Here is a 17,932-nt window from a genome sequence, read left to right as displayed (position 1 = left end):
AGAGCAGAAAATTAAAAGTTATTAGGCCTTATGCAGAGTCGTTTTGAAGCGCGATTAGTGCTATACTAAAGAGTTTGACTAACATAAGTCTCCTGCAGTAGTCAGTGTTTTGGTATGATGCTAATCACACGTCGAAACGACTCTGCATAAGGCGGATCCTGTTCTGTGCCTTGAACACTTATACTGTTCAACTCGAGCAATCGTACAGTATCTGCATTGTCCGTTAACTGCAGCTCATTGCCTGTCTGTTAGTCTGCTCTTGTTGTGAGTGCTAGTAGTCAAAATGGGGAGCAAGAAAAATGAACTTTCCTTGACGCAACGTGATGGGGTTGTTTCTCTTTATAAAGAAGGTAGAAGTTATCGTGAAATTGCAAAAAATTCTCTAAGTTAGTTTTGGTATTGTAGTTCCATCATAAATTATAAAGCATTCATGGACTTGGTCTAGGTCAACATAATATGCATAATACCCGCAATAATAGCAATCTTGACTATATTCTCTCTAACTTAGAACCTCGTTGTGTTGTCCCATGCAGAATTTTTTTTCCCTCGGATCACGATTCCTTGGATGTTTCTTTCGATTTCCTCCCCTCCACTACTACAAACCAGCCCCTCAAAAGTAGGTCACAATTTCTTTGGAAGAAAGCCCCCTGGGGTGACATCTGCCGGGCTATTGAACTGTTTCCTTGGTGTTTGTTAGAGGTAGGAACTGTTGACGACGCTGTGGACTTATTTACATCCGTTGTCCACTCAGCCATAAAGAACTTTGTGCCGGTGAAAGCATCAAAATCGAACAGGTTTCCGGTCTGGTACGACAATGAACTTCGTGAACTTCTTAAGTACAAAAAGCTTGCCTGGACTCTATGGAAATCACATCCGAGTGACTACACATACAAAAACTTTGCCAGAATTAGAAGTCTTGCCAGAAGGTACAGCGGCGTAAATATTTTGAATACATGGACTCAATTGGTGATTTTACTGTTAGTAACCCTAAAGTCTTTTGGTCTGTAATTAAATCTAGAACAAAATCTCCGGGCATACCGGCAACAGTTCAAGATGAAAATACTGAAGTGAGTGATGATCAAAGACCAGACCTCTTCAATAACTACTTCTGCAAAACATTTACTTCCCTTTCCTCTACAATCCATCTCCCCCTCTCCACCCCATCTGTTCGGACACCTTATCCATTCTCTCTACCACCCCGGGCGAAGTCCTGGCTCTCTTGCTATCGTTATCTCCACATAGATCACTTGGACCTGATAAAATTAGTCCTCTCTTTCTCAACAAAACTGCTTCAGTTATTGCGGTTCCTCTATCTATCTTATTCAATAGATGCTTCAAGGAAGAGTATCCCACCAGTTGGAAACTAGCTCACGTGACTCCAATATATAAATCAGGACTTAAAGATCATGTATCCTCCTGTAGGCCAATATCTCTTCTTTCTGTAATATTAATTTTCTGCGAAAAAATGATCAAAGACAGGCTACTTAAATTCACCTCACCTTACATCCATAGTTCTCAGCACGGCTTTCTACCGAAAAGCTCAAGTCTCTCAAACTTAAGTACTCTTCTTTCCTGTGCAGTCAAATGTATGAATAACAATACTCAATTAGATGTTATCTACTTTGATCTCTCGAAGGCCTTTGATTCTGTCAGTCACATTCATCTTCTTCATAAACTCTCCAATAGATTTAATGTACATGGCAAATTTCTCTCTCTAATCACAAGCTACTTGAAGGACCGTAAACAGAGAGTTGTTCTTTCAGGGGCGACTTCTAACCCTCAACCCGTGATCTCAGGGGTGCCTGAGGGGAGTGTACTTGGGCCTCTGCTGTTTGTCCTGTATATGGATGATCTCTACACGCACTTATCAGCTCAACCTAGTGGCCTTCTGCTTTTTGCTGACGATTGTAAGTTATTCAGAGAAATATCGTGTCTCCATGACACAATTGCTCTACAGGAAGACATAAATTACCTTACAGGCTGGTGTGAAATGTGGCACTTGAAACTCAACAGTAAGAAATGTGACAGTATTATTATTACTTTGAAAAAGTCTCCTGTTCCCTCCATACCATATCAACGATTCCCCTATCACACATTCTGCTAGTCATAACGATCTTGGTGTCATCTTTGATTCAAAACTCACCTTCTCTGACCACATCTCCTCAATACTAAAGAATTCAATGCGCATGTTGGGACTTCTTTATCGATTCACCGAACTACGCACTGTTTCTTCATTAGTAACTTTTTATAAGACTTTAATAGCGCCCAAGATCGAATACTGCTCTCCCATATGGGCCATGGCAGCACCTACACATCTCTCCAGACTTGATTCTGTTCTCAATTTCTTCATTGCTATAGTCCGTTTTCGTGTTCCTGCACTTCGAATATTATCTAAGAAGGAGCTCTTGCGACATCTTAATATTCAGACTCCTGAAGTACGCAGAATTATCTCTGACCTGAAATATCTACATAAAATAGTTAATGGAAGCTTAAGATCGGAAATATTTCTTCAGGAACTATCCTTACGTGTCCCTTCCCGCATCACCCGGAATACCCACCTATTCCATCTTGCCCGTCCTAGGTTGGCTGTTATACAGAGGTCTCTTTTTTATAGAATACGAAACTGTTATAATCAAGTAACAACTGATGTGGACCTTTTTTCGAGCTACCCAGTGTTTGAAAGAGCAATTAAACGAGCTTTGACGGAATAGTTTTACTTTTACACTCTTTTTTTCTATGTTGTTGTTATTGTTGTCTTGCTTTTTCTTTCTTTTGTTAGCATGTCCCTGTGTAAAATGGCAAAGTTATGCTGTATCTGGAAATTTGTTCAATAAATAAAGAAAGAAAGAAAGAAAGAAAGAAAGAAAGAAAGAAAACTGGAACAACAGAAAATAGATGAAGATCAGTACGTTCAAAAGTACTTAAACGCCGCGACCAACGGAAAGTAGTCAATTTAGCACGAAAATCACCCTTCAGAAGGGCTGTGTCTTTGGCTGAAGAAATCGCGTCAACATCTACTTGCATTGTGAATCCTCAAACTATACGAAATGTACTATATGGTGCCAATTTTCATGGTAGGAGAGCCAAAATAAAAAAAAAACATACATCTCAGAAGTAAACAGACAAAAGCGCCTAAAATTTGCCAACGAATACCATACTAAATCTAACGAATTTTGGGATACTCTGTATTTTCCGATGAATCGAAGTTTAATATATTCGGATCAGATGACAAAAGATGGGTATGGCGAAAGCCAAACAGTGAATTGCAATCGCAACATATTATCCCTACAGTAAAACACAGAGGAGGAAGTGTGATGGTTTGGGGATGCATGGCGTCTTCTGGAGTGGGAAACTTAGTTTTTATTGAAGGTGTCATGGACGGTAATAAGTATATTAGTGTGTTCCGCCATAACTTATCAAACAGTGTGCAGAAGTTGGGTCTTGACAGGCTTTGTTTTCCAACAGGACAATGACCCTAAGCACACCGCTTTGAAAATTAGGGAATTGTTACTGTACAACGCTCCACAACGGCTTCTGATTCCTCCACAAAGCTCAGATGTCAATTTTCTCGAACACTTGTTGGATTATCTCGACACCACCACCCGTACAGTACAGAAACGCCGTTCTTCAAGCAAGGAAGAACGACAAAGGATATTTTTGGACGAGTGGTCTAAGATTTCCTCAGAAATGACCAAGACGCTTGTTCGGTCCATGCCAAGGCGTCTCGAGGCAATGATTTGTTTTAAAGATATGCATACAGAGTATTAAAAACTTGATTTTCTAGCACATATTGTTAGATCTCGTCGAGATTTGTAGTTCGTGTTGCTGTACGAATACTTTTTTTGAGTTGAGAAAGTACATTTATTTATTTTTGTCATCTAAATATTTCTTCTTTTGATATTTTTTGTACAAACAAGCATAATAAATTATGTACATTTTCAGATGATTGTAATATTGTTTTTATTTAACCTTTATATATAATCCTACCTCAAAAACTTTGTGTGTATGAATACTTTTTTGAGTCACTGTATGTTCCTATATATGATTGGATGACTTCCTGTACTTTTCTAAAAGTCCGTGCTATTCCTTTGCCTTCCATTATGTGTTAATTTGAATAAATGATACACGTTGCATTGAGAGGATACATTCGAAATTGCTGGTACCATTCCTTCATACGAATGTGGACTCTGTAAGCAGCAATATTTTCAACTAACGTATCATCACCCCTATCAACCTATATATACTGCGGTGTATGATGGTTGACCTATTTAAATTTTTCATTTTGCCTTGTTTTCCCTAATGGAGATACTCCTACCTTATTTATAGCAGCATTAACAATACTATTATCTCTGTGCCTTACAGTTGTTACGCCTGATATTATATCTGTTATTTGATTATATGACCCACTTAGAATTTTTTTTCATTTTTGGCCGTATCTTTAGAGTTGAAATAATAGAGAGTTGTAGCTAAAAAAAAAAAAAAAATATGGAACATATTGGGTGTTATTCCATAGGAGTTTGCGATGATGCAAAGCAAAATTTGCGTTTTAGTTTAAGTAATCGTAATGGACATAACTATTATAATTTTTTTATAGTTTGCGATGTGCTGCAACACGCAAATTTTGCGTTGAGTGATATTGAATGTTATCTATTATTTTATTTGTGTGTGTGTCTGAAGTTATCTTAAACGTAGGCAATGCAGATACAAGAAGTAAATATTGTAAATATCCTTTTCTATTTACATCCAGATTGTAACTATCAGGTAAAGTTATGCAAACCAACTACTTCTGTAGGTTATGCTCCCACCATACCTACAGCTCCCATTACCCCATTATTCGGGCGTCTGAGTTTTATGTTCGTTAGCAACATAAAACTATAATATATATGCAAAGAGGATATACGACTATATTGTTTTTGAATATGAAAGGATCTAATGCAATGAGTAAATAAAATTGATCAAATTTAAAATACTAGAAGATAGAAAAAACAATTAACTTTTTCCAACTCGATATTTGGTTGAGTTTCCGCCAAATTCACTCCTTTCCATAAGCACTAAATAAACAAATGACGAACGGAAATTGCAGGTCCTGTGTTGCCACATACCAAACCTATCGAACAGTACAATAATTACTTTTAAATAACATAACAGGTAAAAGGATAAAAATAAAATGAAGACCGCCCCATTTTTGGGTCAATGGAAAGATATGGGTTAAGTATTGACGACTTTTGAAAGCAAAGAAAGCAGCTTTTGAAAGTGATCCTATTAGACATTTTGGCCACCAAACATGAACTTTGTAGCTAAAGATTACACCGAAATAATAAAATGGGATACTTGTAATCTTACTTCTCCTTCATTGTTAAGACCATTGCCTAATGACGAAATTAGATAGTTTATAAGCAGACACTAAGCTAGTTATGAATTCCAAGAAGTTCTCATGTCATATTCATGCTGTTGGAAGATACGTTAAGGTTGTGACGGAAGCTTCTGGTATAGTGTATGGACAAAGTGCTAGAGACGGCTTCATCAGAGCTACATATTGTCAAGATTATCCATGCCTACATTTTCGCATAAATCAGAAAAAAATGAAAAATTGAAACTTTTAAGTTTTACGTCCCACGGTAATGCCGGCTACGATAAAAGCTAATGTGATGATGAGAAATGAATGAAGTGATGGAATGAAGAAAGTGGGATAATCCGGAGAACACCCCCACACGGTGTTTGTCCACCACAAAACTCACTTGGCGCGAGCTGGGATCTAACCAAGAACCCCATGCACAAGAGGTTAACGCTCTACCACTGTGCCACCGCTGCCTCCGCATAGATCACAGTTTAAAGTCATTAGTAATGCACAAAAATACAGGGGAAAATGGAAATTTGTATGGAACAAATTACGTAAAATTATAAATCTGTAAACACAATTGTAAATAATACAGCCTAATCATTTTATGGCTGGTTGGGTAGTGGAACTCCAAATGCAGCCGCCCCCTCGTGGTGAGTAGCGTCCTTATCTTACTTGTTTTAAGAAAATAAGAAAATATTAAACTCTCAAACTTTGCAATATTTGACATCGATGAGCGACCACAAGATATCATATAAATATATTTTATTTATTTTAACGTTGTTTTTACATACTTGAAGAAACGTTTAGGCCATATAGAATTCTCGTCCTATATTCTTTAGTCGTTTTAAAAATATATTGAAAATTTATTGTTTTTACCGGATTTTTCAAATTTCAACGTCGATGAGGGACCGGAAGATATGTAATAAAATTTTTTCTTTTTGTTTTTTTTCTTGTCTATACCAATGGCACTATAGCGTTCCGGAAATAGAAAAATGATTTTTTTCGAACCACCCTAATATTTATGTCTTACAATCCTCTGGTACCGACGAAAGGAATTGTATGAAGGAAGTTAAAGTACGAGAATGTACTTTTAAGTACTTTGAGCAATTGTTTCACCAGTACCGTAGGATTGTAAAATATTTGATTAATATAGAGCACATGCTAGTTCCAGTGTAATTACTTGAATCGCTTGAAAATCTCTCAGCTTTCAAACTAGGTTGTATTAAAATGTAGGCCTAATATTTAGTATTTTCTGCTGTTTCTAACTGAAAAAAGGCGTTTGTCGGCCTATATTTCTTAGAACGTATTTCTTTCATTTGAAATAAGGAATCATCTTCCGAAATTTGGTCACTGAATTTCTAAACATCCTTCTATAGGCCAAAATATAGTTATCATAGTGTATTCTCCAATTATGTTCCAGATGTGTCTGGAAAATATGTAATAACTGGGTCATTCCATGTCAAATCACCTAATTTCAAAATATGACCGTGCTTCAATGTCCCAGATTCTCCTCAAATTTTTTTCATACATAGATACCAATGAAATTTTCTAAATTAACTTTTTCTAATTTTTTGGATGACAAATGGGCCGGAGAGAAATTTTTGAAAAATGTGAATTTTGCGCCAATTTCACTTTTCGGCACAGCGTCATGGAACTAAAATTACCAAAACTTTCTTATTTTTGAAGTTATTGGGCTCATCCAGGTGTCCAATGAAATTCTAATATTTATTATTTCAGTATATCCTAAGAAACCTTGCAAAACGTTACACTGTCAAACATTAATGGGCATACAAAGCAAATTTTAGGGTTTTTTAGAAATTGTGCCATTGCTCAAAACTTACAACTAAGAAACTTTTGAAACTTTTATGTACAGTGGGCTAAAGAAATTATTGATGTACAACGTCCGTGAGTTAAGCAACCCAACTACACCTGCTCCAAGATTAATTACGCCTGGTAGTAAGTAGCTAGCGCAGCAGCGTGAAGTTGCCTCACCTGTTAAAAGCACAAATCGTAAGGAGTATTTTTGTGCAGAAGTGGAGCTAAACGCTGACCGATGAAATGACAAAAGGGAGTATTTGAATACTTGTACTCACAGTAGTGCTTGTTTGTATGACACACATGTAAAAATATACACAGACATTTGAAAAAATATACGGATACCAGAGGCGCTGATGAGAAGTTAACAGTTGGGGGACTTAGTTAATCTTATAACTAACTCAAATGAGGATTACATAGACAAGTTTACTCAGGTTATATAACTATACATATCCACGTATCAAATAATATACGGTTAGATTATGCGGTATATATGGTAAGTCATTTTCTTTTAACTAACCCAAAGCTTTGCGCCGAGTTTCGCGCTAGTCCTACCTGCAAATCAATTAAAAGTAGGGATGGATCGTTTGAGGGGAAGAATCCAACCCCCAATGAAAATTTTGGGGGTCTAACAGGGCGTGAACTCCTAGGTTCCGGCGGTACTGATTCATACGTAATACTACTTCGAAAGGAGAAATTGTTGATTTCATTATCCGTTAAATAATTTTTGAAAATACTAACTATTGGCAATTTATTTGTAAATGTTAAAAAAGCAAAATTCGATAACACTCAAACGAGTTGGAGAACTTATTACTTATTCACGTATTTCCGTTAGGTTACAAATATAACTCAGGGTTCATGATTTGTATAATATTTGTGAAATTTTACACATTGAGACACAAAGAAGAAAGGGGAGAATATAGCCTCAATAAACAACTTTAAAATGTACGAAATTAACGAATAATATCAAATTTCGATTACGTCAACTAAATCAGAGAAGCCTGAAGTAGAAGACGAAATATTATTATATATACCAAAAATGTTTCGTAAAACAGCTGAGTTACTACTACATAGAATGAAACATGATGATAATATCATGTGGGATAATAAAGGAGCTGTTTATATCAAAGGTGATAAACTAGAAGGATCTCATGTAGTAGATTTAATTTGTGATGTGTCGCGACCGCGGAAACACAAATCCATCTGGATGGGAACAATTTTGTAATTATTTATCTTTTAATAACACTCTTCAAGAACTTATTGGAAATCCAAAACGTTTGTCTTATATTTTACGACTAAATAAAGCATCACCAGTAGCATCATCGTCAAGGGAAAAAACCTCTGAAATCCTTTGCAGAAGACGACGAAGAAGCAGAAGAAGAAGAAGAAAAGGAAAAAGTAGTATCTCCTATAAGGAAAAGGAAACGTGCATGTAAATGTCCAGTATGGTCAAGATGGATACCATAAACAAACAGTTAAACAACATTTACTACAAACCTTTACATCCTGCTTCGTTTTCAACTGCTAAAAAACTGTGGATAGCTACAAAGAAAAAAATTCCTATACACTGTATAAGAAAGTGGTTACTGAAGCAAAGAACATATACGTTACACAAACCAGTATGGCGTCGTTTTAAAAGAGATTTCTATGTAGTGAATGACATTGATGATGAGTGGGAAAGTGATATTAATATATTCAATCTCTTCATAAATTTAATGACGGATACCGCTATATTCTTACAGTGATAGATGTGTTCAGTCGATACGCCTAGGCTGTGCCATTAAAATCAAAAAGTACAAATGATGTCTTAAAAGCATTAAAAATTGTTTTCAAAGACAGACAACCAATTACATTCCGAAAAGATAAAGGAAGTGAGTTTACTAATAAAACAATACAAAAATGCTTACAGGACAACAAAATAAAGCATATTACAATTAAAAATTCTGATATAAAGGCTAGTATTGTAGAATGTTTTAATAGAACTCTAAAAAATGTGGAAGTATTTCACAAAGTATCAAACGTATAATTATTTAAATGTATTACCTCTTCTTGTAAAATCATACAATGAAGATTATCATTCAAGCATTAAGATGTCACCTGCAAATGTTTCTCAAAATAACCTATTACAAGTATGGCATAATCAGTATGATAATAAAATAAAGAAAAAGAATCCAGATTTCTCGAAACATTTTAGGATTGGTGATAAAGTAAGAATTAGTAAAACTAAACGTACATTTGATAAAGGATACATGCAAAACTGGACATGGGAAATATTTAAAGTGAAGAAGATAATACCAAGAGATCCACCTGTTTATGAAATAGAAGATTTAAACAAGGAACCACTGGATGGATTATTTTATAGAGAATAATTACAACCTCTGACGTTATCAAAAACGTTTTACATAGAAAAAATCATACGTACAAGAAGAAAAGGTAGCAGGAAAGAATATCTTGTTCATTGGAAAGGATATCTTTCTTCTTTCGATTCCTGGATACCTTCACCTTTCGCAAAGAAAATTGAGAAGTACAATGGAACCTGATGGAGATTTTTACGTTACGTTTCCCAGTAATAGTTCTATGGAATATTTTCCTGACAACACCTTAATATAATACACCACTAAACTTCATCAAAGAATGGAATTCCGTGAAAAGTGGGAAGTGGCTATTGGTTAGATTCATTATCCTCATTCAATATTAAATATTAATGAACAAAATAATATTTTTTTATAAACCTGCAAAAAGTGATGAATGGAAATTTGTAACTATTACTGTACGCTATTACACTGACATTTCAGAATTGATAAAGATAATACGCACAATAGATTCACAAATTTACATATTTTCTACACTCGTGAGAGTAATACCTGTATTATACGTCGTCTTCATAAGATGTAGACGTTGCATTATCACCAAGTGTTAGTGCGATGTTGGGATTTGATCCAAACGTTGATTTAAAGGATATGCAACAAGACCAAACAATTCCAAATTTACGTTTAGGACTTCCATCTACAATGTATTATATTGTGATATAATTCAATACGTATTTGTTGGAGATACAGTAGCACCATTTTTACGCATCATAAATATGAATCCTGTGAATCATACATTTGGAAGTAGTATTATAGAAATTTTTAATCCTCCACATTATGTGCCTATAGAGAAAATGCATTTTGAACACATCAAAATAGATATGAGATAGTACAGGCTCTCCTCTGGCATTCACTTTCGGAACTGTATGAGTTAAACTACATTTTCGACCAGTGCTTCAACATCAACAAATATCAATAATCCATATTTTCAATATTATCAAAAACAAGCTCTTTCTGGAACTCGAAACGTTTCTGTTGGATCACCTTATCAAGTTGGACATGCTATTGGAAGTTTTGTTGGAAGATTATTTCGTTCTGTCATGCCATTAGTAAAACAAGGAGCTAAAACAATAGGAAAGGGATTATTAAAATCTGGAGCAAACGTTATTAATGATGTCATCGTTGACAAACAACTTATTAACGATTCCTTTCATCAACGAATGGGTGAAGCGAGGTCCACCTTGCAAGAGAAAGATAAAAATAAACTGAAATCTATGCTAGGATCTGGATATCAACGAAGGAAAAGAAGAATTACATATCATTCCATCCTTAACCCTTCATTATTACACATCATCAAGCGCAAGAAGGAGAAGAAGAACAAGGGCAAGTGGAAACGTACACAGAAAACAAAAAAAAACAGTCTTATAAGAAGAGGAAATTATCACACGATATCTTTGGTTAAATCATCAATCATCATGGCTTTTTTACATCATCAATCCTGTGAGTGTATAAAAAGTGAACTGGATATTTTTTCTACAAAACCAACGCAAACCAGTATATTGGATAATCATGTTGTTACATACAAACCAATCAGTTCCTAGCTGATAATGCTCCTATAGAATTTGTCATTTCAGGAACAAGTGATGAATCTACCACATACTCTTCTTTACATTGAAGCTCAAATCGTTAAGCCTGATGGATCAGCATTTGGTGAAAGTGATAAGACTCTGGCTCCTATTAATGACTTTTTAATTTCTATGTTCAGCGAAGTGGAAGCGCATTTGAATAACAAACTGATTTCATTTCCGTCTGATAATCATCCATATCGATCATACATCGAAAAGCTGTTAAATTATGACGAATCTGCTAAAAATACTTATCAATGTTCTGGTTTCAAGATACTGCTGGACATATGGCTGTAACATCTAATGGCAATAGAGGATTTCAACAACGTTATGAATTAACAAAACATAGTGGAAAATTCGACATGCTTGGACATCTTCATTGTGATATTTTTAATCAGGCTAAATTTTTAATTCAAGGAGTAGAATTACGCATCAAGTTAATTCCAGCAAAGCCAAACTTTTGTCTCATCGCTAGTGATTCGTATGTTGAGGCTAAACTGAATATTTTTTAGACGCTGCTTTACATATTAAAAAGATTGATGTTAGTCCTGCAATAAAACTAGTACATAACAAGCTTCTACAATCAACAACCGCTAAATATCCTCTCACAAAAGTACAAATGAAATCATTCGTCATTCCAATGGATTTCAATCAAAAACAATCGATAATTTATTTATGGGAATATTACTAACTCAAGTGATTGTTGCATTTACTCAAAATGATGGATATACAGGATTTAGGGATGCGCTCGAGATGAGTCAAGACAGGATTTTCCTGACAAAATTCGAGTCGAGACACAGCTCTTCCAATAGGGAAATATACGTTTTTTGAGTCGAGACATCACTTTTACAGCACATTTTCGAGACGAGACAGCCAAAAATCTTGTCTCCTGAGCATCCCTAACAAGAAATAACTTCAAATCAATTTCATTTCAAAGAGTTTGACATCAATTTCTTCTCATTATACATTGATGGAAAACCTGTACCTTCAAAACTTTTACAACCAAATTTCGAAAACAACCTCTATGTTTCTTCATATCATACCTTATTCTGTGGATCAGGTATTCATTTCCAATCATGGCAACAACATCTCTCGCCTTGACTTTCCTCAAGGATACACTATTATTGTTTTCGACATTACGCAAGATGGAGAAGACAGCGCTGTGCAGCTTTGGTACCATATACGCCACAGCTGTGTTCATCTGGAAGTTCATTTTAAGAATCCTCTACCAGCACCTGTCTCATGCATCACATATGGCAAGTTCCAATCTCTCTTAGAAGTGGATCATCAGAGTAACATCATTATGGATTTTTAAAGGTACGTTATTATTATTATTATTATTATTATTATTATTATTATTATTATTATTATTATTATTATTATTATTATTATTAAAATACCGTAACATATATGTACATGTCTGCATTTTTATACATGATGTCTTCTATGCTAGATTTATTGAATGCACTTCAAACAAATTCTTTATTTGAAAATAATTTCATTGGGGTAAATGCAGCGAATTCGTTACCAACGCATGTTCCATTACCTGCAGCTATCATCATAAATACAGACCCCGCTAATAAAATCGGTACCCATTGGGTATTCGTATATATTAATACTGATGGACGTGCCACTACTTCGATACATTTCGGTTTCCTGCATATGTAATGCAACATTCAATTTCTACGTAGAAATTTACATTCTTATATATTTAATAATAAACAAATTCAGAGTGTGAAATCGTCCCTATGTGGACATTATTCATACGTATTCCTTTGCTTTAAAACTAAAGCAAAGTGCTTAAACGATTTTCATTATACCTTGTCATCAACTCTGGAAAAATTATCATCGTTTGTTGTATTTATTAATACAGGTAATCATTTCTCCTCTACATATATTATCATTTCTTTATTATTATTATTATGACTATTATTTCTTCGTTTTTTTGGATACTTTTTCTTATAGCTAAAATAAACCTTAAATTCTATTTATTACTGCAGGTAGTCATTTCTCCTTCTTTATTATAACGTGTTTTGTATATATATTATCATTTTTAAATTTGTTCATGATTATAAAGAAAATAAATTTTAAGTTGTTTTTCATTTTTTTCATTTCAGACAATAAAAGATCGTCAGCGTGTGTATGGGCAGTATCATTGTACAGTATGATTTATATGTACCTTCCATCATCATCAGCAGCAGCATCGTCGTCATATATGTCATCTGTGGAGTCCTCGTCAAGTGGTCATATAAAAAAGACTATTAAAGAACTGTGTGTGTGTTGTGTAAAAAGTGACTCTTTTAAAATCATTTGTACATGGAACAGGAAGAAGAAGAAAAATTAACTGTTTAAATCCTTTTTTAAAACAAAAATTTACTATACTTACCTTCGTTTTTCTTATGTAAATATTATCATCATCAATAAATAGTTTGTATTTTTCTCTTATTTTCTTTCATTTCCCAATAAATATGTTTTATGATCAACTATGTAATTAAATAAATATATCATAAAACATATTTTTAAACTCATTGAATTAAAAAATGCATACTATGTTTTTTTTAAAAAAGAAACTAGAGCTGATTTTTCTAATTCAATGAGGTAATCATATAACTAAATAATATTGAATCCAAATACTTAATCAGTTATTCTTTCGTAAATTAAACCAAGTATGTAAATTCAATATTATTATTACTATTATGATAGGGCTTTGTTTCAAAATTTAATATTAATTAATTATTTTAAAGTTTCTTTTTTTTCAAAATAAAAAAGTCCTATCATACTTAAGACAGAGTTGTATAATAATAATAATAATAATAATAATAATAATAATAATAATAATAATAATAATAATAATTTCAAGTACTATCTTTTATTTAAAGAACATTTCAAGTATTTGAATTCATTATTATTATTATTATACATAACACATATACAGGGAAAAATATGTTGGGATTTTCTTTTCATAAAAACATTAGTTCACTAATAAAAGTTCCTATGATATTGAAGTGCATTAAACGAGCACAAATCACAAATAAAACATTGCACTTTCACTACATTTTTTTAAATTTTTGAACTTATAACTACACTGTTCAGTGTAAATCAATTTTCTTCTTCTTTATGAACAGACGTGTACTTCGTTGATACCCTCCGAAGGTTGAGTATCGGATTCCCCTCACCATTTTGTGTGTGTGCAATATCAAATAAATCAGCCATAAATAAATCTATGAGTTTTGTTTGCAAAATACTTTCATTTCAAATTATAATCTTTCGCCGTCAATGTTCACATCAAGAGATACATTTGGAAAACTGATGTTCATACAGTTAATAATACTCTGTTCATCTACACATGTATGGATTCCGGCAAGTCTTCTGCATGTAAGACACTGCGATTGTACATGATTGCGAATAGTATCTATACACAAGTCAAAATAATCACGTAGCACAACACTGTAAACTATACTGTTTTTCACAGCATGTTCAATACATGGTTATATTTCCAAGAAATAAAGCAATCACTTGAAGTTAAGTACACAGTGTTTCGAGGAGCATGAAATGTTCCTTTCTTCTCTAGCATTACTAATTTTTCACCCATTAGTTTTCGCACTACCAGTTCGTTTTTCGGCCAAGAGATTGTATAAATGTAATTTCCACTGGAGAATTTAAATAGTCCGTAACAAACGAGGTCAAATGTACAAGTTTTTCCCACTCTGCAAAATTTAACTCCACTCCAAACACAAGTCCTTTAACAACACGAATCACTGGCCCAAATGTATCACTATCCAGTCCAATTCAAATTAATTTGGTTTTCATTGAATTAAAACCATATACTACATTTAACAAGTACTCTTTCTTGGTATCCATAGTTGATGCACAAGCACTCAAAGACATGTTACTCCAGTAGCTGGTCAACACAGAATAACAACACTATGCATGCAGATGACTGAACATACATGAAGGGGAAGACGAAGAGGAAAATTCATGTTTGATCTTGTTTCTACATGCCACCATACACTTACGATGAATATACCAACTCAGCGAATTCAAGATCGTGCATGTTACGTCTAGATAAATTAATCGTCATTCCTTTATATGCTAAACATACATTTCCACTTTGTAAATACGTTAATAATGTACACTCCGCATCAAAAAAGTTGCGACACCTAACGTCTTGCAGTTAGGCCACCCAATATACCCCTTTTTATCCCATAATTGTGTCTGGTAAAAACATCCCCTCTCACTCCTCCTTTCCTCTCTCCCATACTAAAATTAGCAAAAAAGATGAGTGCAATTCTTATTTCAAAATATACATATATTAGTATACACAAAATGAAACAATCAAACCGAGACGAAACAAGATTCATAATATAATGTAGGGAGAGACATAAACACACACAGAATGAACAGTTGAAAGCGATGTATGCCTGTTAGACAGACATACAGGACTGAGATAGAGAGAGGAAAGGGGAGAGAAGAAGGAGAAGAAAAACTGAACACAGATAAAAATAAGGAATTTAAAAGTATTTTAAAAAAGAACCTAACATTATAAAGTTCCGTTTCCAGAAATCCAACAGGAATATAGAAGTAAGTTTAGATTATATATTTCTTCAGGACTATTCGAATACATAGAAAATACAGGAAACAATCATTAAGTCACTTTCAAAATGAATACCAAACTTGGAGGTCAAATTAAATACTCAATTTCCTGTGAAATTGTAGAGCTCTGAAACATATAGAATAATGTCAGTAGTTTAACACACGTGATTTGTTTCACGTGTTTCGGTAGCAAATTCGGTGGTGTTCATTGAACGTACTGATACGAAATACATTATAATAAACCCAGTAATACCTCCATTCCGGACTACTAATACAAACTCAACAAAAATTTAAAAAAAGGAAAAGAAGAAGGAAACAAAGAAAAGGATAAATGAATGAGTGCTATTTTACTGCTAATATCTATTAGAAAGAGTCAATATTAGAAGTCCAAACTGTATCATAATGAAAAGCTACAAATTTTCAAAACAAAAATTGGATGTTCTTTATAAACGTAACAGACCTTGCATGTTTCACATTGAAAACGTGAATAAAATACATTGAATTATAGGATGGAAACGAACTTTTCGTCAAACTAATATAAATAAAATCTTCTCTTGAATCAGCAGAAAAGGGACCATTTTCTAGTCATCTCTGAATATTTATCTGTTCTGAACATCCAGTCTCGATTTCACCTATTGTGAATATAACTTTCTAATTCGAACAGATAGAATGAACGCGCCAGAGCTTAAGTGGACCATTGCATCAGTTGGGTAATGTGGATTGGTTATGGACCCACACTGCGTCGAAGATCCGAACCCGTACTGACCCAGTGATTCGATTGAGACACGGTAACCTGGAGGACAAAGAACATATTTACAAGAGCAAGAAAAATAAGAGAGAGAGAGAGAGAGGTAATAAATAGGAGACGAAGATAAAGATGACTAGACACAGAGAGAAAGATGAATTTATAAATGAACACTACTTATTATTATACTGTGTGACACTCAACGCATACACTCTTTACTCATATTCTCACAAGTGATGCTTTGTAAGTTCTCCAACGGAAGATGAATCTCTGTTTGTAGCCATTATTTTATGAGAAAAAGAATTTACTTGACGGGGAATCGAACCGAGGTCTTCCAGTTGCAAATCCAGCACGCTACCGCTACTCCACAGATTACTGTACCCAAAACATGTTTAACAAATGGTTTAGTGTTTCTTTCTAAGACCAATAATATGAAAAGTGGATACTTCAGATCATTGAATAGGTTCGATCCGTCCTAGTAATTCCTGCAAATGTTGTTTGCTCATCCCCAACCAACATTCGTAAATTGTCTCCATCGTGATACAGGTGTGTGCATTCTCCTTCTTAACGATTCCTCATTTAGTATGAAAAGTCAATCTTCGATTCCTCACGATCGCTTTGTGAAAAAACAGAGGTTGGCCTGAAGAAGGTTTGAACGTATGTGAGCACTACTCATGAGTCCCACACGTTTCCCCTACGCTATCTTGGCAGCTCAAAACATAAGCCAAATATTACTAAGTTCAGTCGTGAGGTTTGGAACGAACTAGTTTCTTTATGTAATGCTATTTACCCCACAGTACACGCTGAAATTCATTTGTTCGATGACCTGGAGACAAGATAGTGCCCACTAATAAATTAAATAACATACAATCCAGGAAAAATTCAGAAATAATTACAAGATACGCATTAATTTCACAGTGCACATTCAAAAGTACGCTAATAATAATAATAATAATAATAATAATAATAATAATAATAATAATAATAATAATAATAATAATACATTTTAACCTTCATTGCATAAGATGTCACCTCAACGAACAATAATATTAATATCCTACAATATTTTCGTCGCCACGCACAAGCAAGTCACACAGCGTCCATCTCACGGACGATCCTTTTGGGATTAGGCTCCTGTCTCATTTCCTTTTTCGTTTCTATAAAAGCCACACACATGGTGTTTATCCACCATAAAGTTATATGGCACGAGGAGGGATCTATCTTACGTATACATAAAAGTCGGGAACAGTACTACAAGTATTATTGTCGAATAAGCTTGCGCACAGCGTTACACAAAATATTTACTTACGTCTTACTGCACGTGGACACGGGTTTGAGTCCGTTGAGGACTATTGACTACAATAGTTCTTAACCCACTTTAGCCCAAATTGCAAGCCCCGTCGTTAGGAGCCTAGATGTTCGTTTTAGTCATTCGTAGCAATTCTTTAGTACTGGTAATAGTGTTTGTTTGGGTGTATTGTTTTCACTCTTTTCTTCGTTTTAA

This window comes from Thermobia domestica, chromosome 8 (assembly GCF_964235325.1).
Source record: "Thermobia domestica chromosome 8, izTheDome1.hap1.1, whole genome shotgun sequence".
Lineage (NCBI taxonomy): Eukaryota > Metazoa > Arthropoda > Insecta > Zygentoma > Lepismatidae > Thermobia > Thermobia domestica.
Note: the sequence above shows the minus strand (reverse complement) of the source record.